At 40.0% G+C, this 27,177-nt stretch overlaps 1 long non-coding RNA gene across 1 annotated transcript; it reads right to left on the reverse strand.

The window, feature by feature from the left end:
- Positions 1-1,830: 1,830 nt before the first annotated feature.
- On the reverse strand, positions 1,831-21,739 carry LOC125691760 (uncharacterized). Its single transcript, XR_007376236.1, has 3 exons — positions 21,719-21,739; positions 9,894-9,990; positions 1,831-2,010 (listed from the first exon to the last, which is right to left on the reverse strand). It is a non-coding gene; the product is annotated as an uncharacterized LOC125691760 (long non-coding RNA).
- Between the last annotated feature and the right edge of the window lie 5,438 nt (positions 21,740-27,177).

Genomic DNA, 27,177 nt, shown 5'->3' on the forward strand with positions numbered 1-27,177 from the left:
TGTTGCTGACTTTTTGGAACCTTTTCCCACTCCAGTGTGTATTTCAAACATGATAAAAACATTGAACAACAAGCTTTGAACTATTTTGGTGCTCTGATTAAGTGTTTGAACAATACAGCCATGTCATTTTAGCTCCATTTTATAATAACCAGAGTTTTAGGACAAATTGTAGAGTAAACACAGCAAGACTAAGCCAAACAAGTGCTTTTAAAGATATTCTCAATGAAAACATATTTAAGTGTATTGTTACTACTTTCAGTACAATCACCATGGAAACTATAAAACTCACTTTTAATATCCATTCTTTCTTAAATGCTTTGCACTGCCTAAAAGCTACATTTGAGCATAATAGGGTTGGTATTTTAATGGTCAGCCATGGAACAGCACATCCTTTGGAACATGTATAGCTGAGATAATTCCTAGGTTACATGTACATTTATATATACACATTATGCTAGCTCTGCTAGCAAGGAGAAGGGAGAAAAACTTTGAAAACACTAATGAATGTACTGGTTTACATATACTTCAATTCATTGCAAAGCTTTAGAATCTGATGGGTTCATCCCTACAGCAAAACAGTTAAAAAGTTAAAAACAGCATAGCAACACTAGAAATGAATTAGGTTCACAGGATTCAAGATCAAGACATAAGTTTCAGGCTGTTGCTAGAGGCACAACAACATTCAAGGTCTAGTTCAAGTAATAAAATCTGTGATGACCCTTTCCCGGGTTCTCAATGACAGCACCTAATTGAACTTGCCATATAAACTCTCCCTCAGTATACTTTATGGCAAATTATATGTTAGCATACATCATCTAGTCATCTTCTTACTAAACCTATGAAATTCAGAGTACCAGTACTGTACTTTTTGCACAGAAACTTATACACATAAGGGGAAACCATTAACAGTCCCTCAACAGTGCAACCCCAGAGTACAGTAAACAGACTTACCATAGGTTCAGTACTCCTTCTGGTGCTTCCAATTCTGATAGAAACCAGTTTGAAAAAGACCTCTACCAGCACTAGACTGTATCTAGACCTACATTATGAGCTTCCAGAACTCCCTTGAGGCTCAAATCCTCCAGCAGGTGCTAATTGCTAATTGGTTCTGACTGCCAGTTGCAGCTGCATCCTTTGGGCTGCAAGGAGTGAGTTGCAGCAAAGCAGAGGAGTCTCAAGCTTAACAAGTGAGATACAGTGGGCCCAAGAGTGTGATACAACTGAAAGTGACCTAAAATTGTGTGAATTGTGCGTAGATGTCACTGTGGGCAGGCAGTAGACATCTGGTGAAGAATTTCCCTTGAACCTCATATCCTTAAACAGAATTGACATCTCAGATATGCAAAAGATTCAATTTCCTATTTCTCTAATAATTAAATGTCTGATCTGTATGGCAAGGCAGTGCAGTTTTGGAGCCACGTCAGCAGAAACTACGGCAGAATTTTCAAAGAACCATCTTTAAGTTAAAAATTGCAGCATCAACCCAAGGGAAATGCATAGTGATAGAACACACACAGCTGAAAACAAAATGAAAAATACATAAATTCTTTTCTGCTCCCTTCTTTTATTAAAATGCTTGAAATTCAAATTTGAGTGCATAACCATCTGTTTCAAGAGTAAGTTCAAGATAAGCTTTCATTCCACTTTACATACATCTTACTTTGCAGAATGCATCCTGGAAGTCATGGTAAGTAATGCAGGAGGAAGCAATGCATTAATCTCCCAATGATGCAGTGCTCCCCTGATGCGTCTTTTGCTACAAGGCCCACAGAAAAGATTTCAAGCAATTCTATCCAAACTGCTGTATGTTTCTAAGCTCTCCACCTTGAAACAGTTTAAAGGTCAAGTTACACAGTAGAATTACACTCTCTAGTGGTGAAATCCTGGCCCTTATGCCCCTTCTTTCTGGCTCCGTCGTGTTCTCCTTGTTCTTTCATGAGATTAATAATTCATATTGTTACCAGGAGCTTTTTTTTGTTGAAGAAGGCACAGTTGCTAGTCTATCTTAATCTGAAAAAATTAAAGGGAAAAACTGAGATTTAGGAAAGAGAGCTCCATCAGCCATTTCTTCACCATAGGAACTTGTTTGTTGAAAGAGTGAATAAACACCATCTGAATGCAAACAAGTATATGATAGAGCATTTATCTTATGAAGGAGTATATAATGCAAAATCTTCCCCTACTAGAGAAACAAACTCGTGATTAGCATGAATTGCTACCAGTAAATGATTAGCAGGAATGTCCCTGCACAGACAACTATAGCCCTAGCAAATTCATTATTTGTTCATGAAAAAAAAACAGTTGTAATGTTTAACAAGCTTGAAATTCCTCTCACCTGCAAACTGTTCAAAGACATGTTTTATAGCAGGAAACCCGCACTCTAGAAGCAACTACAGCTTGAAACTGAATTTCATGCATTTTGCTGCTTGCTATCTGTTGCATGTATATAACTATAGCACCTATAAGAAAATCAAGGGATGCACTCCCTTGATGTATGGCTCCAAAGGAAGTGATGAAAAGCCCATTTGGTCCTCTAAGGAATAAGTTTTTCTTATTTTTGCCTATGCAAACACCTAAAAGGCACACAGTCACATCACACCTCTGCCCACAGATGAACATGCTTGTTCCTAAGGCAATTGCAGTAGAGACTATAAGCTCTGCTAAATTTTTGGGTATGAGAACATCATCCTTACCAACTGCTTACAGCTTATTTGGAATGTAACATAAACTATTGAGCCTATATTCAACAAAACTTTAGTCAGACTTCCTACAATTTAATTTCTGTATCCTATCTCCAGTCCATTATTCTCTGAAAGAAACCTGGTTTACATGCATTAAATCTTCTCCACAGTCTGCAGCAGCATACTTTGAACTTCATGCAATGCAAGCAGATTTGGTACACATTATAGAAAAGGAAGGAGTGAGTCACACAGTCTAGGCTCAAATCAGTGTCAAGCTACTCCATGAAGTGAAAAAAAAGCCCCCTGATCCAGGGCATTTCCTTTCCCCTGGACAACTGAAAGAAGAAAATGGGGAAACAAGAGCACACAACATATGCATAATGAGCATTCCCAAAAGAAACACTTGATTTATTGGTACCTGAAGCTTTCTGTAAGTATGCTCAGGTGAAATTTGATGTAGCAGTGTAGCAGACTACAAGAGGCTGTGAGAGCATGTGAGGATTTCAAGGCACAGATGTTTGAGATTGCCTATACGCTGTTGAATGATCACTTTATTCCCTTGTGCAGTGCTGATAACTATCATACACAGACACTCTCTTCCTTTTTTAGATGTAATAGAAAACCTGACCACAGAACATGAGGACAGAATATCACAGTCTGATTTTATCCAATATGGCCCTGTTCTACCTGGTACTTGCATCGAGATCTAAATTTCAATGCTAGATTCCATTGCTATTACAGGATAGATAAAAATCCAGACTAGATTCAACAATTCTGGGGGAAAAGAGCACGGAAAGCATCAATCTATATCTGAATTTCACAATTTAGACAAAAGTCAAGCCTTTATCGTTCAGGATTGTGAAGTTCATAGTAACTAATCCTTTCTGTGAAATCCATCATTTGCTTATCGTGAAATCAATACAATGGCTCTCATCTTTCTTCTGACCCTACCACTTAACCCCTTCATGTGTCTGTTTCTCCTGGTGTTTTATTTTATTTCATAAGCCATCATTCTGCTCATTTTAAATCTGAATAGAGGTTTTGGATGCCTTGAGGGGAAAACATTTGTGCCTCTTCCTGAAAAAGCATGAGCATATCTGTTGCTTTTGATAGATTGCAACAGGATCAGGAAACTTCCACAGAGTCGCTTTTGGCTCTTGAAATAATCTCAAAGCTTGTCCTTGCCATAGATGCATTTGAAAACAGGAGAGCATCTGTAAAGTCAAACACAGATGAAATACAGAACATCCCCTTCAAACCAACTTGTTCTAACCCACAGACTGCATAATCGACATAGAGGGCTGGTTCATTTATTCTGCTATTTGTGCACAGCTGTGTTAGCCATGAGTAGCTGGATAACAAGGGGACCATTTGCTGCTCCCTCTGTGTCAACAGTCATTTTCTTACTGATTTTGAAGTCTGCTGCCAGCATAATCTTTCAATGTATTAAAATATTAAGAGAGAGACAGTTGCTCTGTTCTCTCTCACTTCATCACTAGTTTGATGCAAAAATAGCCTACAGCTGAGTGGTCTCAAGCCAACCTGTCCTGGTCAGAATTCAACCAACTTTTTCTGACCTTTGTATCCCATTAAGCCTGTTGTGCAGCTCTCTTTTCTGGGTGCTGCCACCCAAGCCCAGAGGTCAGTGTCAGATCATGGCACACTCCAAGAGTGATCCCATATTCCTCCACCAGATCCAGGAGGAAAATGGAAGCAGGATAGCTTGGCTGGGAAAGTCTGAATTACAGATCACTAATGCAATAATAATGTCACAAGGAAAATTGTCTCAATCCTAAATAAATTTTCTGCAAAGGCTCTGAGTCAGAGCACCAGAGCAGGCAGCAGTATGATGGAGCGACCACGAGGCTGAAGTAGAAAGCTAAAAGGAGGAGGTGGGTTGTACCTCCTGAAATACAGAATAAGGTGTTCTCAGAGCCTTCTACAGGTCTAACTTTTAACAGCAGAGACTGACAAGATTTGTGGAACTCCTCAAAACACATGGTAGATGAGCAGAAATCATCAGATCTATTTGCATTCCTGCTGGAAAGCAAGTTTTCTGCCTGTTTCTCTAAAGAGAAAATGTTGTGTCCACATGTCAGCTAGGGATCTGATGCTATCCCTTGCTCACTGTGCCAGCCATCCTTCCCCATCCACTTGGAGGAAAGCATTTGTCCTCATGTTTCCATGCAAAGGTTTTCAAGCACTGGGGTATTTCAGTCAGGGTAGCCACACCTTTAGAAGTGTTTGGTCCACATTCTTAGCAAACGTATGGAAATGTGAGTCTTTTAGAAAGAAGTCAGGCCAGAGAAAACCTCACAAGATATGTCAGCTACAGCCATTCTTATGACTGCAGAATGTGTTGTCCTTTGATATCCAAACATACAGAGATGTTTAAGAGCACATAGGTCTGTCAGTTATACTCCCAGATTTGCTACATCCTTTCAACATTTTTTCACTCAATGGTGGCTTTTAAACCCTGAACGTGCTACCTTGCTGGATTGCTCGCCATCTTTTTGTGAATTTCTGTCGTTTGAGAGTTAAACTTGATGCTTAGAGACTAATCTGATCTTTGCAGTGTGAGCTACATTTCAGTTTCTTCTTCACCTCTGGGGAAATCCAATAGCTAAAGATTTTGGTCACTTCTGTAAAAAGGGTGTAATGGTCAGTTGTGATATCTACATGAAGGCCCATGTTCAAATAGCAAAACATTTCTCCCACGAGGCTTCAGATCTGGTAGGGTTCATGATATGGAGTAGGGAAAAAGGACATCATCTAGTTCAAAGTTCCTTACAAAACACATACTGAGTTAGCAAATCTGCCTCATGTGAATAGTTAGACAATTGTCCATGTATTATTCATACATAGGTCATTTCTGCTCATTTGCGTCTGCAGACTCTGACTAATGCTTGATTCAATTTATCTTTATGAATCCCCCTTCACCAAAGAAATGTCTGCACTAAACCCATCACTCAGCTGGTTGCTTTATCTTCTTTGAATAACAATAAAAATGAGTTATAAATAGCATAAGTAACAGATATGGAAAGAGACAACTGATTTTCCATAACTCTCACAGAGTATTATATCAAACATTATCAAACAGTCCAATAGTTAGTACTAAAACAACTGTAATGTTTACAAAACTTTTTTTTTTGCATGTGCCTTTGTAGGACAGGCACTAAATAGAAACCAATAATTTTTGTTTCTTACTGCTCCCTACCATGCAAAGTTCAACTGTGAAGAGTTCAGATTGCTCCTCAGTGAGATATAAGCAAGAACACACAGATTACATTACCACTGCTCTCACAGTTTTATCCAGGAGCGGGGAAGGGCACCTTTGTATTTTTTCTTATCAATAAATTAATAAATGTCTTCAGAAACCTCCCATAATGTTTTCTCTTTATTATAAGCAGTCCAGAATATGTTTGACTTCCTGATAAATGTTGGGATGCTGAATTCATTGGGATTTCTCAGACCTTTCTCTGCATCAAGGCTTCTGAGATATCTCCACCATTATTGCTATGCTATGCAGAATAGTCAGTGGCAAAAAGTCAAATTGTCATGTAACTAAGTCTTCTACTCTGTCAGAGACTCTAAAATAATTTTAATCAATTCATATTTATGTGTTTTGTGGGGTATTTTTTTGTTTGCTTTTTATTTCTAGACCACCCACTTGCTCTTTAGTACTGGGTTTCAGTTAATTTTACTACCAATTCAAATTTACTATAGACTACCTAAAGAAAAGTCAACATTTAGTAAATGCCATATTTTTCTACTTATGAAAGGAAAGATTTCTTCCCATGTTTACACAATCATATCTCTCTTCAGCATATAAAATAATTTTAGGGACTTTGACTAATGAAAAGTCGAGAACAGGATGAAAGTTAACTTTGATGGGTTTTGCTGCAACTTGCTACTAAGTGGTTTGGGTTCTGTGTGGTTTTTTTTCCTCCTGTCACATTGCAGTCTGCAGCAGGAATCTGAAACATATGAGCAAATATGCAAACTTTTACTGAAGTCTTTGATGTTTGCAACTCAGGAATGTGTTCAGCTTTTCAGCTCAGAATCATGAAGGTGGTCTCTTACCCAAGGTGAATGCAGGAAACACCTTCCACATACAAGGAGAAATGATGGATTAGCGTTATGTGGGAAAGCTTCTATTTCAGTTGTATTTCTTTTAAATATTTATACAGCATTTGGTTCACAGCAGTAGCTCTCAGATCTCAGCCATTCTGCCGTGGCATGAAGAATGAAAACATAAAGATTCCTTCCAACCCAAACCATTCTGTGAATTACATAGGGATAGGGAAAGAAAAGGAGACCTTTTCAGGAATTATTCCTTACAGAATCATCTCATCACTCATACTAAGTGAAGTTTATGAAGCCTCAGTAAAACTATGAGAAAGTGCCCAAAGAACAGGAATTGCACTTGTTCTCATTGATGAGGAACTTCCTCTCCTTAAACTAAGGCTTCAAATAATGCAATCATACATCATTGCCAAGAGGCCAAAGCTAGTTTTCTAGCATGCTAATAATTAGTCTGGACTGCAACAGGCTTTTGGGTTTCGCTTGTCCAAATTCATGGGGAAGTCTTTCAGATGATGAACCCCCCCCCCCCCCCCCTTAAGATTACAACTGTTTATACTGGGGGAATCACAGAGGATCAGAATCACCAAGGTTGGAAAAGACCTACAAGATCATCCAGTCCAGATTTGTCTTTTACTATATAATGAATCAGTCTTCCACTACAGCTGGAAGTTTCTTATCCCTTCTTAATTAGAAGAAAATTATAAAAATAAAGATCCTATTTGAGAGTAGAAAAAAATGGAAATTTAAATTCTGAACCACAAACAGTATAGCAGTGCTCAGTAGATATGGTACTTTGGTTACCTCCATTCTCAAACGCCCATTCCAGCCTGGATATCATTATCCCATCAGTTGGTGAGTTCTCCACATGGAGGCATTCAAGAAATGTGCAGATATGGCACAGAGGGACATAGGTCAGTGGGCATGGTGGTGAAGTGTTGACAATTGGGCTAGGTGATATTAGTGGTCTTTTCCAAGCTTAATGATTTTATGATTCTATCTGAGGCTTCCCACCACAGACAAGATGCAGGGGCAATCGTCATGTTATGATGTGGGTATCTCTTTTAAGAGTGGGGGTAAAACCATAAGTTCCTTTTTCACTGACCAATTTATATTAAAGACAGAGCTTTAATCAAATGGTAAAAGTATTTAGTTACAAGCCACCTGGGATGACATTTGAACTAGAAACCTCATGATACAAATAATACCCAACATCTCATTTGTCTTCCTCATAGCTGGCCAGAAAGGCCAAAGGAACCTGTTTCCCACAGACATATAATCACGTTCAGGAAGCACACAGCCCAGAGCAAACAACGTTGTGTTATGCTACATTTGTCATCTGACACTGCTTCCACAGCCAGCAGTGGAGCTAGCACAGCCAGGCTTCCAGGGAAGCTCAGCAAACTTTCTCTTGCAATGCAACAATTGTCTGCTGCATTAGGCTTTCTTTCTCTTTTATTCCAGAAACTCTCCTCTGTTTCCCAGTGATTTCACTATCAGACACAATGGCAATGAATGGTGGGCTCTGCCATGGGTGAGGAAGAAGTTCCATGCTCTCTCAAAGACAACAGTTCTGCTTCTTCATATTTAGTCTCCCATAGCTCCAAAGTAATTTCTCAGTCTCTTAATGGCTAGAGTGCTGTTGCCTCACACGTGTCACAGGCTGACTGTTATGTAACAGTTCTTGAAGGTAACCTGCTAGCTCCAAGCCTGGCCTCAGGTCTCATAGACCAGGCAAGTCTTGCTTAGGCAGCAGAGCCATCTTTGGTTTGGATCACAACAAATCTGGTTCAGTGACACTACATCACAAAAAAATAGATATAGAATTTTGAAACCATATAGACTTGGTGTTATCAGAGTGACCAGAGCTGTGCAGAGGGCATCATGTGTTGTAGGAGCTGTGCTCCTAGCTCCTTCAGAAAGTCTCCTACCACCACATGGAATAAATATAAATGATAATGAAATGATACAAAAAAAAAAAAAAAAAAAAACTCGTTTTATATCTTCTGGGCTAAAATCTTCTGATCCATTTAGGATAAGGCATACTCTAATTACAAAGATCCCGTTCAAAAGACACATAACATCATATTGCAGCCGCAGCTCTAAGAATTAGAGTCATCTGTCTCAATGGAATTTTAATTTACAATTGGGTAATAATCCAGACCACAAGTATCCAGGAAACAGCTTTATACAAGTGGAATTCTGCTCATTCACCTATACTGAGACCTGCTGTACACTTTATTAAAGTGCAGAAGAACTGAAGCACTGCAGCAATAGCCCAGATGTCTCCAAGCCAGCACCTTGGTAGGAAATAAGCTAGAAATAATCTACAAGAAATTAGGTACAATGAGCAATGACTAGTTTTACATAATCGTCTAAATTTTCTCTGACTGTGGGGTCACCAGGGGAAAATGGAAAAAAATGTCAGACAGTCTTAAACAGAAACAGATTGACAATGTCTAAGAAACACTGGCCGGATATGTCACAGTCTTGTTTACAGCTCAGCCTTCTTTGATTTAAAACACAAATTAATTTGTAAATGAGTGACCTAGTTTCATCTATTGCCCTTCAAAAATGTATATCATGGCATGCAAAGATGATTTCAGCCTACTCAGAAACCCAGTTACTTCCAGTCATTCATCAAAGCGCTAATACTGGTCTTTAATCAGGATTAGAGCAAAGTTGTAAGAGCAAAGCATTAGTTTCATGCACCATTAGCTAGGAGTGCCTCAGGCTGTACATCACATGCTTAATCAAATAGCATTCATGCTGTTAGGTATACCAGAAAATCAAGGCTTTAAATATTACCTTTCTTAGAGGGAATCTCCAGCACAGTTGACAAGGTCATGCATATTAATATAGTCTATTTGGATTTCTGCAAAGTGTTTGATTTTGGAGCACATGACATTTTGTCTGCAAGTACTTTATGCAGAAATAACAGAGCATACATTAAAATAACTAAGAACTGCCTCATCAGAGAATCTCATCGTGTCTTGATAAAGACGTATTTGTGACTGAGGACGTTCCAGCCTGCTTCGTGGGAACCAGTCTCTGAGCCAACACTATTATTTTATGAAATAATATTTAGAAACATAAAATTTTATTTAGAAACATAAGATATTTACTCACAGTATCCACTGCAGCTAAGTTTAAGATAGTAGGATAGCAGAATCATGGAGACAGCAATCCAAATTGTAAATTGAGATGGTCATCATCCAGCCTGCACCTAGGATTTGGGGACAAAAATTATAGCCACTCTTGAAAGACTCAGAGCTGTGATACTCTTAAAGATAACTTCCCCTTTGCAATATTACTACTAAAGTTTACCATAATCCTTGAATAAATGCAAAGGAAAACAACAGAGGTAGCAAAAATAATCAATTTCAGTACACAGCACCAGTAAAACTACTATGGAGAAGTTCACTCCTTCCCTGTGCGTTGGGAATGATGTGGGAATAAAGGAGCACAAGGTCACAAAAATATTCCGAAATTGCTCAGCTCCTCAAATAGATAAGATATACTATATAACAGATTTATAATGAGCTGGGGGAAGAAAGAGAGTACAGATTTCCTCATGCTGGAAATAGCTTACGGTTTAGGACTTGTGCTTGGGTATGAAACTTTTTTTATACTTGAATTGCCTGGAAAGGGAACAGGGAAATCATTACAAAATGCACAAATGAGCTCCCCAAGTTGAGGAAGCCAGTGCCATTCTGTAGGCCTCCAGAAATTCAGCTTCATTCCAAGCTGCTGGTTCAAAGGGCTCTGGTGTCCTGCAGCCCCTGTGAACAGAGATCATCTGGCCCTGTTCTTGTTCCAGGTGCCCAAAGACATCTCTGGCAGCATCTCATCCTATTAGAGTTTAATATGAAATCAGACTGATCCAATGGAGGTAGTTCATGGGCTCTGAGATGATGACTGGATGCCAGCATGGCCACCCAAAGGTTCTTCTCCATGTGACCAGGGTTCTCTGTATCAGACCCCTCCCTATGCTCAGGTTGGGCATTCTCAGCCCAGTCCAGACATTCCCAGGGATAAACCAGAACAATGGTCAAAATCAGATCTCAAGGTTTCAAGGCTTCTACCGACCTTCTGCACAGCCCAGGAAGGCATTTTTCTGGTGCTCAATGACTGATCCACTCATTGAAGTGGCCCAAATATGGACCTGGAACTAACCATACTGCCAGAAGTGTCAGCTCTTCCCCTTATGCACAGTTTGAATCATGCATGGAACAAGGGATATGATAAAGTAGCTATAGCAGATAAGAATAATGTTAGGCTTTACTTACTTGCACAGGCTGCAATTGTGTTAGATTGGGGATCAGAAAGGAATTTTCTTCAGCTTACACTGACAAGGATCAGAGATCTCATCTGCTCTCTCCTCAGGGCATGTAATTTAATCTCTGAGTTTCAGTCTAAGGTCTTTGGACTAACATAAAAACAAATGGGTGTAATGTCACTGACGTGAGTCATAAACTCAGTTAGTTTTTCTTCTTGACTTTAATCCCTATGGGACCAGTATGTTTCTGGAGCATAACTGAGGTGAAATAGAACAAAAGTAGGAGAGACAAAATAATCCAGACTGTAAAAAGAATAAATGTCAGACATGGATACACCCAAGATGCACAGCAAATATAAAAACATACACTCCTGAATCTTCAACAGGAAGGATGGTGGAATGGAAAGCACAGTTCCAATACATCTGAGTCACCCACAACCAAATACACATTTTCACATGGTCCAGTGAAATGCATCTTCACACTCCCAGAAGAGGATTCACTCAAGCAGTGAGACTGTCAGCAGATGTAAATACAAGGCTTCATAAGCACAAGTGCCAAGTTCAGATCCAAAAGGAGAACTTCCCTTCCTACTTTCAAAAGTGCATAAACACAGAGGTTTGTAAGAGAAATCATCCCACAGCATAACCATTCAGCATTTAAAAATAATTATTTCTATCTTTCATTCTTATATCAATTATCTGCTTCATTCAAAACCACTGACATCAGAAAAACCACCACAATGCGTTCTTTGAGATTTTGTTTCACAGAGATTTTGTTTCTTGCATTCTGCCATTTTCCTTTGGCCCCACACCAGTTGTGGCACAAAAGGGAAGATCTGTTTATCATATAGCTGAAGACTGCTCCTCATCTTGCTAAAGAAGTCCAGTCATATGTTAGCATCTCACTGATCCAGGATCTGCATAAACATGCAATGAAATATTGATACCTAAACCAGGGTTTGATTGGAAGTTCTTTGCAGTCTTGATTGTAAAAGGACTAGATTCACCTAGGAAGGAACAGTGAACAAGGACAAAGAATAACATGAGAAGGATACTTGTGCATTTGCCTCAATGTTATAGAATCAAGGACATTAGAGTAATTGAAAACATCTATGAATACGTGTCAATCTGGACATTACCCTGCCTTATAGCACAGATGGCATGGGGCAAACTCTGTAGCACACCCACAGCATGTGGTTATTATTATTTTTACAGCCAAATCCTGTTTGCATAGTTTCCTACTTTTAATTCAGGATTAGAACTTCTGCTATCCAGAAAAATAGAAGGAGAGGTAGAAAAATCCTAATTCTTTGGATGTGAAATATCTGGTATGCTCTCCACAGCTCCTTTCTATGCTGGAATTCTGTGCAGGATCCAAAAAGCTTCATCTAAATGCCTCATTAATATTTCAGGGTCTTTATTTCCCAAAATGATGGCCTTGCACCTCAAAGAGCACACTGGGATCAGCCCCACCACTATGGCTTGTTTTGGTAGTACAAAGCAGAGAGCAATAAGTATTCTGAAAGCAAAAAGGGGGAATTCCAATATTTTATCTTCAAATCTTTCAAAGAGTTCATCAAAAACTTATTTTATCTCAACATGCAGTATGAATGGTGTACATTTTATCACCAGAAAACCACATTTTCCTAATAGCATCTGATGTCCTTAAGACCCTGACAAACCAGCAGATGACAAATATTGTAGCCCCATTTTTTGTCCAAGGCATTTAGGACCCACTGCAATGATTAAAAAACCTAGCTTGGAGATATCCAGGAATTATAGCCTAAATTCTGATCTGCTCACTGGTGCCTATAAGATCCACAAAGCAATGTTTGTTGCCCTCAACACTTGATTCAAACTTGCTCATGCTTGAGTAGATGGAATTGGAATATAGGGAAAGAAGGGACTACTATTACAAAAACAGCAAGAAGGTCCAGGAGCCATGAAATTTCTCTTCAGAACCAAGCAGCTGAAACAATACGAGGTTGTTGAAAGCATACTTGCCAGCATTCCTCATAAAGAGGAATTCTGGCATTGAATAACTTAAGGAACTGTCATGACTCTTCGTTTGAGGAGTTTCAGTCGTCCATGAAGAGAGCTGGAAATACCTGAGAACTAAGGCAGCTAAGACACACCAGACACGAACAGATGTACCATGTTATTCTGTAAAAACATGGAGATTTTTAAGATTAAGGGCTAGCTGTGATTGATTTCTGAAAGTCAATGTATTTCTACAGTCATATTTTTTTCTTATATGATGGTGATTGTGGAATAGCTTGAGGCTTTTCTATAATACCCATGAAATGCCAAGGAGAATTACACAGTCTAGTACCAAGTCAGTTGTAGAGACTCAGAAATTCAAATAAATCCTTGTTCCCATGGATGAGAAAAAGAAGCAAGATAGAAAGAAAAAGAATGGTGTCCTGGTAAGATGGGCACCACTCCAATTTACTCAGAGTTTTTACTGAAACTGACTGCTGTGTAAAGGGGACAGCTTTAATCCAAAGATCTGCACATCATGTTTTGAGAGAAATGGGGCAGGATAAGCAGACAGTTTCTTGTTTTGTCTAAATCATCAGTATTTCAGGCTGTTTAAATGAAAACCTGCCTTAGAAATCATTTTTGTCACAAAAAGTGTAAATCAAAACCAAACATTCATTGAAGTGAGCACATAGGGATGATCAGTGAGAATGCTGGAAAGGCTGAAGATCTTAACAGTGTCTCCTCAGACCAAACAAAACAATAAAATATGGGGTAGGTTCACAGCATTGGCCTCAAATACAAGATCCCAGGTGAGCTTCCATCACCGGGTGAACAAAAAGAATTTTTTGGAAAGAGAATTATTTCCCATTTGGTCCATCCCATGCTCAGTTTATGGGTTCCATCCGCACCAGAAAGTGGCTACCTTCTATAGGGTTCTCCCAACCTTAGAGAACATCACATGGGACTCCATTATCAGTTAAGTACCCACCTGGGACAAAAAAAAAAAAAAACATCAACTTTTATGGTATTGGGGTTCTGGGAGCACTTTAAGAATTGCATGTCCAACCAGATAGCCTGCCACACCAGTCGTCTCTCCCTTGCTGTTTGTGAGTTCTTAGGCCTGAAATTCCCTTTGCCTGCTAATAAAAACAAGTGTATTAAGTAATTGAACATGTCCCTTTGTAAAACTTCATTCAAGGATTTTTTTCTTTGATTTTAAACAAAACCAGACCAAAACACAGCATAAAGTTGTTAATCCACAAGCAAAATTCTTTGTACTTGACAGAGACCATTCAGATGTGTTTGTGATGATAAAGTTGCAGAAATCAGCTTAATTCACTGGGAGACAGACCATAGCTTCAGAAAAAAAACAACTGACTGGGCCAGTGAAGATAGTGTAAGGAAATAAGCTTTCAGCCTCACTTAGGGAGGATGGATTAACCATGAGTTATGATCTGGTTTCCAAGATGCTGCCTGACACTTATAAGTTACACCAACTTCTTCTGCTGAAAGTAGTCTTACACAGAGAGTGCTAAGAGGAAAGAAGTAAAGAGCAATGGCAGGCAAGGTCAAAATTAGGGAACGCTTGAAAACCTTGTCCCAAGTGATATGACCAAGCCTGTGTAGGGAGGGAGTGAGGACAGGATTAAAACTAAAGCTCATGGCTGCCATATGTGCCTCATAGAGACACTCCTGTTGCTGCTTTTACTGACTGATCCATTAAGCTTCACACCAGAATCTGTCATAAAGACAACTGGGTTTGGGAGGAACCCCAAAGGTTGTGGTACTTACAAGTCCTTGCTTCCTGATGTGGAGAAGAGGCAAGTCCAGTCCCTAATCCACCTTCCAGTGAGGTGTTTTGGTAGAAAAATCAATCACTGTGAAAATCCAGGTGGGGAAAAGGATTTTTTTCATGATAACAGGTATTTTGATATCTGGGTGACGCGTCCTGGAAATTTACCAAGAAGCAGACTCCTGCTCTAGGTGAGAAGGCAGATTTCAGCAAGTAATCTATAATATATGCCAAGAACAGTGAGAGAAAGAAACACTTTGTAAGCAGTTAATTGCACAAGATGAAGTTACAGTGTTATGCCTAAAGGCAAAGGTACGCTGCTTTTTCTTCCAGCTCACTAACAGGCACGTAGAGGCTTTCACTGTGCAACGACACTCCAGGGAGGAAACAGGGAGGGAAATAATTAAGGAAAATATCTTCAACAGAGAAAGAAGTCAGTTTGGCAAAATACAGCCTGCAGTATATTTCATGGATTTCTACACAATATTAGAATGGATTTAATCCTGCAAATTCATTTAGGACTTGTTCCTCTGTTTGATAGCAGGACACAGTTAAAATTCCCTACATAGAATCCACTCATATTTTGTTTACCAGATGTGTAATTTAATCTACAAATTTATTACCAGATTTATGAGAAGCATTCACTGTTGTCTGAGATGAAGGAATAGAACTTGCAGTCCATTACCTGTTTTTCATTAGAACTGTTTAATGGTAGAAATTCATATCTAATTTAAAATTATATTTCATTTCTTTATTTTAGATCCCAGAAGTCTCTTGAAAATCACAACTACAATGGATAACGTGAAATGGAGCATGCTTCCATGATGCAAGCCTTTGATCAATAAGCACTACAACAGAGCTTCAAGGGAAGACAGTGGGCTGCTTCACAGGGCCAGCTCCCTCCCAGCAGCAGCTCCATGGTTTGGGCTGGCTCTTGTCTGCTCCAGAACATCTGATGGCACTGAACCACACGGAGATATTTGGCATGAAATCTGTCCATATTTTTGAACACAGCTCATCACCAAGGAATAGAAGCAGCAACAGCCTCATTTAGCAGACTATTTATTATAGAATCACAGAATAATTAGGGTGGAAAAGACTTCTAAGATCATTTATTCCAGCTGCCAACCCATTCCCACCATGTCCATTAGCCATGCCCCTCAGCACCATATCTATGCATTCCCTGAACATCTCCAGGGACAGTGACTTCACCACCTCCCTAGGCAGTCTGTTCCAATGTGTAACCACTCTTCTGACAAGAAATTTTTCCTAATGTCCAACAAAAAATAAAGCAGCATTTGGAGAGCATTACGGGAGAACATAAAATCATTTTACTAGATCAGACTGGAGGTGTCTCTTACCTGCTGCACTCACTCAAAATGTGCTCTACCAAACTGAGTGCTATCACATTGCATGGGTAAGTCTGTTAAATACCACAGACTCCTCTACTGGGTGTTTGTGTTTAAGAATTTAATTCAGTTTGGAGGGATCGTAGAAGCAAAACTCATCTTGAGAGCCCCCGACCAGCATGGAACAGTGCCCGGCTGTTGAACCAAGATGTTGCACAAGGAGCTTGGGGCAGAACCAGAACAGGGCTGTGCTCCCACCAGTGCCCCCACCATCTGCCATCTGGTGCCAGGGCCTGGCCCAGGCTCAGAGCAGAGCAGGCTGCCTGGCAGCAGCCATAAAAATAAAATATATATCTCAGCACACCTGTGATCGCTTAGAGGGAACAACATTTAGTAGCAGCTAATTTACAAGAATTCAAGCTAGGATGTACTTCTCATGTTTCAGTGAAACTAGATCAGTCAGATTCACTCTGTTACATGCATATACAACAGTGCTCCACACCAGTTTATGAAATTAAAAAGGAATTAAAACCACAAACCAGCTTAAAGCACTCTCTTTATCTAACATATTATTTTACTACAAGTTAAGGTACTTTTACATTGTTTTTCACGTTCTATCTCCTGCTTCACCACCCCCACGTGCTTCTCAGATCATGTAATCATAGAATGGCTTAGGTTGGAAGGAATCTTAGAGCACATCAAGCTCCCACACTCCAGCATGGGCTGGTTGCTACCCACCAGCTCTGTCTGCCCATTGTCCCATCCAGCCTGGCCTTGGTCACTTCAAGAGATGGGGCATACACAACTTCTGTGGGCAGCCTGTGCCAGTGCCTTACCACTGTCTGAATAAAGAGTTTTTTCCTAATATATAAACTAAATTCCCCCTTTTTTGGCTTAAAGACATAAGCCCTTGTCCCATCACTATCAGGCAGTGTAAAAAGTCCTTCCCCCTTCTGCTTATCAGCTCCATTCAAGGACTGGAAAGTGCAGCACGCATACACAAAATGGAGGATCAAACTGTTGGAAGCCATGAATGTGGCTGCTCACATACAGGAGTGAACCTCCTCAATTATTTTGTTGGCAAAATAAGTATCTGTAACATGAACATTATGCTGAGTTTTGCAAGCGCTCGTTTAGAACATAAAAAATTCATCTGAACAAACAAGCATAATGACAGGAAAAATCATGTCAAGAACAACATAGCAGCAGCAACAGCCCCTTTTCTTTGTCCTTCAGTACAATACATTTTCCAAACACCCATTTCTTTTCAGAGAGAGCACAGGAGAGAAAGAATGCAATTCAGCAGCTCTCATGATTGTATTAAAAAAATCACTTATTCATAGTCCTAGCAAGTGGTACATTTTGCTGCCCAGTGAATGATAACCAGAGCTAATTTCAGACTCATTACTCTTTAACATGAGTGTGACAAAATATCATAATGGCACCCTTGTTAACTGGCCAGAGCAGCACGATTTCCCTTCAAATCCACTCAGCAACATACAGCAGGGTGAGGCCAGGTTGCATTTGCCCCAGTGCTGGCCTGTTCGCAACCACCGCATCAAAGACATACGAGTCAGAATTTAGGACACAGCCCAGCTTATGAAACCGTCTTTGCTTTCTCTTGCTGCCCTCTGCTGTCTCAAGCCCGAACAGTGCAGAGAAGACTGTGAAACCCTTGGGAAAAAAAGTAAAACCTATGTCTGAAGTTGAGCCACACATATGGGGGAAGCCAGCTATAGGCTCTGAAAAACCAAATGCTCTTGAGCAACCGAGGTTTCTGCCATGTGGAAATTTGCTCAAACTTTTGGTGTGCAATGTCAGGCAATGGATGTGACGCGTGAGCAGCATACAGGCTTGATGTTGTGCAGGGATGCAGGAAGAAGACCACACAGGAGCCAAGAGGCCTGCAGGCTCTTGGCAGCTTGCATCAAATCCTGCATTGCAGCTGTAACTCACTCAAAGGTTTTCAGCACAGAAAATATGGATATATCCAAGAAATAAGTGAATCCAACAAGTTCGAGCCACATTACTTTCACCCTTAGTAATTGTATTAAATGGCAACCTGACAAGTACATTCTTTCAGCATGTAGAAGTTCCTGGGTCAGCCCCATCTCTTTCTAGAAATGTGCTCTTTCTACATTAAGAAAGTTTCTACCCAGACCAGAGCCATACAACCATTCTTCAAGCACTTTCCAAATGCACTAGTGGACTCAGACACTGCTTGTTGAACACCTAAGGACCCTATGTGGGGCTCTCTCACTGTTTCACCCAGTGCATGATACTAACCAAAGTCATTCTTGTGGCACTCAGTGGGCACTTGAAATTCAAAGGAGGCCACCTTGGGGCAACTGCAACAAGAGTTCACTGCAGAAATTTCCCCCTCACCTTTGCTTCAGGCACCACTTGACATTCATTCTCTGCTAGGGAGGAAGTAGAGAGCTTGTGTGAAGAGACACCCACCTCTGCAGGCATTTAGTTTGGATGGAGCCCTGGGCAGCCTGATCTGATGAGTGGCAATCCTGTCCATAGCAGGAGTTTGGAACTAGATATTCTTTAAGGTCCCTTCCAACATAAGCCATTCTGTGATTGTATAAGAGCTGGGGTGCTCCATATCAAGATTTGGTCTTGTTTGAAAGCTCATTTCAATACATGCTCTCTTACTGCATTACAAGGCACAGCTGAGCAAATATTGCAGGGAATATTCAAATAACACTAGAATTCTTAGTGTAAAAGCAGACCTAATATAATTCTCACCTGTCCATTGACTGAGTCAAGATTTTTCTAAATCAAAAAAACAACACATAACCTGTTATATCTGGAGTGTAACTCAAGTTACATCATGCCCAGGAAGCTTTAAGACTCTCCCTGAAACACTTCTCAATACAGTTTCTCTATCATGTCTTCTCTCCCATTAGCATTCTTAGTATTGAAATGGCATTGGGAAATAAGCAAGTCCTAGAGCAGCACCCAGATCAACAAATACCTAGAATGCTCTCAAAAACAAGCAACGAATCACTAATTCTTATGCAATAATCTAAGATGGAGATATTATTCTTCCAGTGTGTCCATTTTCCCCCCCCTCCCCCCAAAAAAAAGTCAGCGTAGACTCTGCAGATTATGAGCAGTTCAGGGTAAGTACTTTTTATTTACAGCAGTGAAAATGTACAAGACCTCCTGGCAGTTTGTTCTCAGGCATCTCTCAAATGTGGGAATTTTACAAGAAGAAAAGAATATCTGTAAGAAAGCTATTCTTGCCCTGGAGTATTAGCTGGATGCCAGTGAAAACTACTTTCAGTTCTGGGCCTTAGTTTTAAAAAAAAACTACAGGAAATCTGGTTTAGTCTTTGAGATCCTGAAACCCTACAGTCCAATTATCAGTCAAGTTTCCTCCTGCAGATGTCAAGGCATCCATGACAATGGATGAGGGAGGGACAGAAACAAGGAAAATTTGTCACTTGGCTTGTGAGCTCAGAGATGAAAGTACAAAAACTGTGAAGGAGATCAGACTGTGATAAAATATCCAAGCAAAGACTGGGAAAGAAAGCAAAGGGGGGAAACATAGGGTGGGCCAGTGGTGAGATTGAAGAAGGCCACTAGAAACAATGGGGAGAAGAGTGCTTGAGGACACTCTTGCCTCCACACCCTGAAATCTACCTCAGTTTCTCTGAAGCAAGTAAACACCCACCCAGTGAGATGAGCCTCCCATAGATTTTCAGCTGTAACTTAAAAGCAGAATCATCCCCAAGGATTTTCTGAAGAAAAAAAAGTTATAAATGTACCCAAAACCATAAATACAAAAAAAAAAAAAAAAAAAAAAAAAAAAAAACCACCACATAACATTAAGAAATTAAATACTGATTTCACCCTGACCTTTGATTGATGAAGGAGCATGCAGCAAGGGAAGTATAGCCCATACTTTCAGCCAACTAAAATGGAATGTTGAAGCACTACTCATAGACTTCTCCAACAGCACTGAATGAGGCCAAGGTTGCCAGGGGAGAGAAAAAAAAAAAATTGTCTTGTATCATAACATATGCAATACCTAAGAGAACCAAATTGCTATTACATACTTAATTTGGCATTTCCTAGCTTTTGAAGGTAGATTTTTTGCAGCCTCTATTACAATCCTTTCTTGTACCTCATTCAGTAAGCTATACACGTATAAGAGAAGATCTGGACTGGAGCTCCAGGGACTTCAGGTCTGGAAGGAAAGGATGAGATTTCTTCCAAGGTTTTGGTGTTGCAGACCCAAGCGAGTGATACAGAAACACAAATGTGAGCATTTTGTCTGCCTTTACAGCTACCCTTGGAGATGAGATTTGTTGTTTTGTCTGCATGGCAGTGAGCACAAAGTAGCCCTGGCCTTCAAGCACTGTTACAACACAAATAAATATTTGAAGAATAAATACTATCTTGAGTTGTTACATACTGTTGGAGTTTATTTTGTGCGGTCTCATTCTTTGCTCTGAGTTTCCTGTTTGCAGTGGAGCTTGCTGTTGTGTTTGCCTATCTCAGACAAGAGGAAATCTATATGAAAATACACACAAGTAGAGGACTTGCAAAAGAATATCGCAAATAGAGCAAGAGTCCTGGGCAGAGCCATTTACATTTGCACATTAAGCATTCAGCTCAGAGGCTGACTAGGCCCTGAATGAGCATAAGTAGCTCTGCATTATTCTTGGCCAGCTCTTCTTGGCATACGCACATTAACAAAACAAGAATGAGGTGAGCCAAGGTATCTATGCGTGGCACTGCTAAAAGGGTAATACAATATAGGAGATTCAGTAGGCCATTTATTTCAGTATGTAACTAACTTCTTCAATTATTTCAGATGTAAGGGCACTACAGCTTACATTCCTAACGCCATGGATGATACTCTAGGCTGCTTTATGATCAACATATCCATTCTGTTGCTTGAGGGAGTTTGGCCAGAAGTCACTTCAGTTTTGTTGTGACTATTTATATATATAAACCTGTGAAGTACATTTCACACTAAAACCAAGGACACAGTTCTTGAGGATTTAAGCCTCAACGCTTCCATATCACATCTAAAAATTAAAATATAAGAAAATATTTTGGAGTGGAGAGGAATGAGGAAGAATTTGTTCCTTTTCTTATGTGACAGAACAAATCAGAATCTCCTCATTTTTTAAGAAATAAAACAAATCATTAAGGTAGAACACCAAGCCGACTCGCAGCATGCTGGAACTTGTTTAAAAGAGTTGCTGAAATACAAATACTATAGGCTTAAACAATGCTATTTTTTGCCCCCCCCCCCCCCCCTTTTTTTTTTTTTTTTTTTTTTTTTTAAACTAAAATAACAGAAAAAGGAAAAGTTATGCAAAAGCACATAAACCTTATCACACAGATTGTACTGATTAGAACCTCATCATAGTAGGAAAATGGAGTGTTTATTCTTTAAGGAATACAGCAACTGTAACACAATGGAACTCACAGCAATGACAGCATAGCAGCAAAGACCTAGGCTGAGCAAGTGAGAACAAAACCAAATGCAGCAGCTGTGAGTATAGAAACAAAAGAATCTACTTACTCTCAGAAGGCCTCAGGTAGGCAGGAACCTCAAGCAAGATACCCATCCCTCACTACCAACCCTTAAATAAGATCTGGGAAGGGGTGGATTCTGGCTCCACCCTTCTGATCACTCAGGTGCCTTGCATACACCTGAGCTCCCCTGTGCTGGCCCTGCCTTCCTACCAGATGCTCAAACACTATTTCAGGCTGTGACTTAGCATTTCTGCTACAAAATAAAAATATTTTTCCTTTTCTCTTCCCACACTGTTCTAAGCCGGGGAACATGTTAAGCACTTCTATTTTCTTGTCCTGGCACTGTTTTGTGCACGGGAATTATGCAATTTTTGCCCTACCTGGGAAAACAGGCAGTGAAGCTCCTGTCCTCTGTTACAAAAATTGATGGTCACTGAGGGGCATCACCCTCTCTATTCTATATGCAGTGCCTGAGCTTGGCGCGGGGTGGTGAAATTGGGCTGAGATTTTTGGCCAGTGAGATAATTTTGGTGGTGAATGCAAGCTGAAGTTGTAACACACTTTTTCTTATGGCTCTGTATCTTGCCTCAAGCGTGTCTTCCCAGAGCAGCTCTAACAGCCAGCACATGCCTGCGAGTCAGAGCATAGCTCTGCCTGCAATCATGCCAAGACTACAGCTGTGGGGACATCAGGATGGGTGCTAACACAGAGGAAGATGGGGAGGTACAGGGTTACCTGAGTACTTCCCTTCCAATGCGATTGTGCACTGAAAAAAATTTTAAAAGGAGAGAAAATACTTCCTTAAAGCAGTGTTTCACTCAGTGTAGGCTGCAGGTGTTCTCTTTATAGGCAGAATTCTATTATCATTCTCTGTTTTCACATATTCTTTACAACATACTCAAATTGTCCTTTACAGAATTTAACAGAGAAAGAAATGAAAGGTGCACTTATTTCCCCAGATTTTGTCTGTTTGTTTGATTACCAGTAACATTCTCCTTTAATATTCAATAGATTTAGAGTGATAGGAAGAAGCTGTTTTGATGGAACCTTAAAATAAGCCCCTAGCACTCCTGTGAAAGCAGATCACTAGTCCAAAATCAGCCCCTTCATCTTGCATACACCAACTTAAAGCTGGAATTCCTCAAGATTCATACCAGAATTTCCGAGATCCACGTCTGGCCTTAAAGATTTAAACCATTATATTTTTGGATGCTTGATGCTGATACTGGCCACAGTTTGGTTTAATTTAATGTAAAAAGATACTGTTTGAACTGCTGGAGAACAAACCCCAGAACAAGCTCACACGATGTTATAATTGCTCCCATTATGCAGTGGAAATAACTGTAATACTGCTCTGGAGGTGAAAATCCACTTTTCCTGGAGTTTTAACTCTGAGGTGCAGTCTTCCACTTTGTCTGTCTTAAAATCAAACAGGGCCAACAAAAATGCCTATATCCATCAGTATCACCAGTACAGGCAGTTAGGGGATATGCTGATCCCAAAGCCAGTGGGCAGGCACCACAGGACAGAGAAAGCCAGGTGAAACTTCTGCACAAACCTTAGCCTTTGGGTGCTAGTGGGCAATGCAGACCCTAAAGTAGGAAGCCTACTGGCTTCCTAATTGCACCACAGGGATCTGATAGGATGAAGCAGCTGAAAAATTAATTACTGCCTAATAAGAGAGAAGCAGAGTCAATAACCATTTGTCTTCATTTCCTTTCTGTGGCTTTCATGCTCATTAGTTAGATTCTAAATCTTCTTCCCCTTTCAGATTTGTTTACAGCAGCAGAGAGCCAGTAAAACACTGCAGCAGTCATTCAAAAACACGCTTGCCAAAAGCACTCTCACACTAGTAACACACGCATTTTCAGACATGTATTTGCTTTGCCAGGTCCTTAACTCTTGATCTTTGTCCAAAAAGACAGTGGAAAAGCCGAGGATATATCAGGTCTCATCATATGGTGAAAGACCTGGATTCTGTAAAACATTTTATCAAAGCAGAAACTTCATGGAGGTGTCTCTTTCTTTTCATAAACCCATTTGTTTGCAGTGTCATTGTTTAAAGTAAAAGAGAAAATTTTGCACTAGGTATGTCAGAATACACTCTTGTTTCTGAAAGATTCTGAAAGATTCTGTGGAGTTTTCTAAATAGCCATGGACAACTGGAAAGAACAATAACCATGACTTCTTATTTGATCATCAGCCACAAATACCATTGCTATCTATCAAATCCACACGTGCTAATAAGATTTCCATTTACCTCTAACTTGGAATCAAGCAAGAATCTATTTTCTGTACATAGTTTGTACATATTGTCGAACTGCTGGTGGAAAAGAGGAACAGAAAATGCTGATGTTGCACAAATTCTGCCATTAGGGCTCAGATGGACAAGAAAGTGCTAGTTCTTTCTTTCTTGTAGAATCATTAAGGATAGAAAAGGCTACTAAGATTATCTAGTCCAACTATCAACCCATTACCACCATGTTCACTAACCACGTTGTGATCCCTGAACTGCTTGTTTTTACTGGCAAGTTGAGCCTGTCTGCTGGGGTATCTCACAGTGCTCAGTTTATGATCAAACTAGTAAAGGTTGCCAGCATTACTCAAGTAGTGGCTCTGCCCAGACTGTGGGAGATGAAGAAGCCAGAGCAGAAGCTACGTTTGATGTAGGTGAGGAAGCAGCACAATGAGGTCAAGAAGCAGAATCTACAGCTGGTGGGGAAGGAGGATGTAGCAATACTGCCAAAGCAGGGGGAAGCAAGAGGAAAAGCAATGAAGGTAGCAGCAAGAAATTCAGCCTGCAAAAGTTATTGGGCGCCACCTCATTATTTTGATTTTATGCATGGTCAAGGCCAGTGTCTTTATTTGTCATTCCTCTACCCACCTCTATTCACTACTGCTCATTTGCAAGGTTTGGAAGGACATTCATGGTTATCAGTAATGAGGATTTTCATTATGAAAACCTATACCTGCACTATACCTCACACTGTAATTTCTACCATGAGAGGCACGTACTGTATCTCCAGCAGAATTTTGTCTGGATTTGGATTCCAGAGGTGAAGACTACTTGTGCTGTTATAAATCTCGAGTCATCTATTCTCAGAAAAAATAATTTCCTTACATAAGTATTTAGAGACCAAGATAGAAATCTGTTAACTTTTTCTTCAGTCTCATCATGAGGAAAATTTTCCAGACTGAATCATTCCTTCAGTTTTCTTCCAAAAAAATCTTCCAACTTACTAAAATTATTTTCAAAAAGCATGGATTCTGGAAAAAGTCAAATGGGCTAAACATATATATATATGTACAATATGTACATATATATACAAATTATGCATCAAAAAAGTCCTGATTTTGGCCTAAAAGCTCACTATCCAGCACAATCCTAAGCACTCAGCTTGTAAAACAGTACTGAAGCAAAGAGTTACCTCTGTCACTCTGTTCATACATCAGAAATTGCCTCCTGGTGGGATTAAAGATCTTTTTTAAAAGAGATATTTTGACATCTTCATCATAATTGTGTTTTAGCTTTGTTGTTTCCAGCTGAAGATGAGATTTTAATACTGTCAAATGAAAGCCAAAATTGTTTTGTTCTCAAAGGAGGGACCTAAACTTTGCTCCTTGGCACACCACCTATTTAAACTTAAATCAAAAGAAAGAATCAGCTATGTCTTTTTGGATGGAAGTCTTAAATGCTAGGCTCGTCCAAAGAAAAAGCTGATTGCTAACAGACTGACTTTTCCAATTTGAGAAGCTGAAGATGACTTAATTTTGGTGATTGCCACATGATGTTCTATTATAGACCTTCAACAAAATAATTTTTGTTATCTTGTCTTTGAAAGGACCTCACATTTTCCTAATATTTTACTATAGAAAACATTATCAAATAAAGGGTGTTTCAGCAGAAGTTTGCACTGACCTTCAGACAAAGCTTTCCTTTGTTCTTTACTTGTCTTTTCTCGTGACCATGGACAGAATGTATTCATTTCCATGGTGGGATACCATGAGATGACCAATTCCTCAGAGCTCACGAGTGATGAAACTGGCAATATAAAAGTGAGCTTGATGACCCACATCCCAAAGCAGCCTTCCTTTGACATCTGCAAGCAAGCATTGAGTAACTGCTTAGGCAGCCCAAACCCAGCAAGAGGTGTGCAACACTTTCACCTTCAGACATCTGTAACATCTCTGCGAGGGTGACGTAGTGCTTGGCTGAGATCAGCTCAGGGCTAAGGGACAGCTGAAGTTGTGCTGGGAGGAAAGAAGCAGCTTTTAAAGCAAGCCAAACCAAACCTCCACCATCTGAAAATGCATACATATCACTTGGATTACAAGTGCTCCTGCTCTCCATGATCTTTCCCACTGCTTTCTTTTGAGATTCAGAACATTGCAATGGCTGAAAGCCTGAATTTGTTATCTTCTTCACTGCCATTCTCCACCACTGATGGAGAAACTGCCCTCAGTCTCCTCAGTGTCCCATGCCTTTACCTCAACTTCAACTGTCCAGGAACCTCAATGTTTCCAGTGCAATCTAAGTGCATGAAGCAATGGAAAAAACATACCTAGTAGTTGCCCCAGGAAAACTGTGACAAACCAGGCACAACCAGGCACTGTGAAGTCAGTTTGTAGCAAAGACAGCACTTTTTGCATGGCTATCTGGGAACTGGGGATTTCTCAGAGGCTATCTCTTCTTCAGAAGAGTTACCCTTCTGCCCTCATGAATACATGCTCCTATCTGTATTTTTAAAGATAACAGAACAGTACCAGGCTACTCCACACTTGCCCCAACAAGGAACTGAGGAAAAATTACCTATGCATAACAGTCACACTGTTTATTACAAACTAGGAATGAATAGAGAAAACTCATGCTTAAGAAGTAAGCAACATTGCACACAAAGTGCAGTGACTGAAAAAGAAGTTTGGAAACACTCAAATGCACAAAGTACATTTCTTCAAACTTCTAAGTTACAACAGCCCTGAGGAAGAACATCTAGTTCATGGCTGAATGGAGCACAGAGAATGCATCTGAAAGAAGATAAAAGGTCCTTTGTTGTCTGGTTTTGTTGTCACAGCCATGAGTGCTATGACTTCGGTGTTTCTCAGTGCTACTGAGAAATTGAGAGTCCAATTTTTCATCAGTTTTGTTAGTATTTGGGGTAGAATTTCTGTAAATAAAGGTAAACTTGGCCCTTATAGCCTTGGAAGAAAAAGGAAAGTTTATCATCAGGCCAGGTAGCTGAACTAATGTGGCTTTCCTTCCCATCACCAACACTTGCCACTGTCCGAAACAAGGGTGTGTGAAAGACATGTGGGAGGAAAGGTTTCACTGGCCGTTGTTTTGTGACGAGTTGGGTGTTTGAGAGAGGCACATAAAGATCAAAGGAAGAGACAGACAGTGTCGGAAAAATCTAGTAATGCGGACAATGACAAGGGCCAGGAACATGCCTCCAGAAGAAGATAAGAAAAATGGATAAAAGACTTTAATGCCATTTATTGGAAAATAGA

This window comes from Lagopus muta, chromosome 4, assembly GCF_023343835.1.
Source record: "Lagopus muta isolate bLagMut1 chromosome 4, bLagMut1 primary, whole genome shotgun sequence".
NCBI classification, from domain to species: domain Eukaryota; kingdom Metazoa; phylum Chordata; class Aves; order Galliformes; family Phasianidae; genus Lagopus; species Lagopus muta.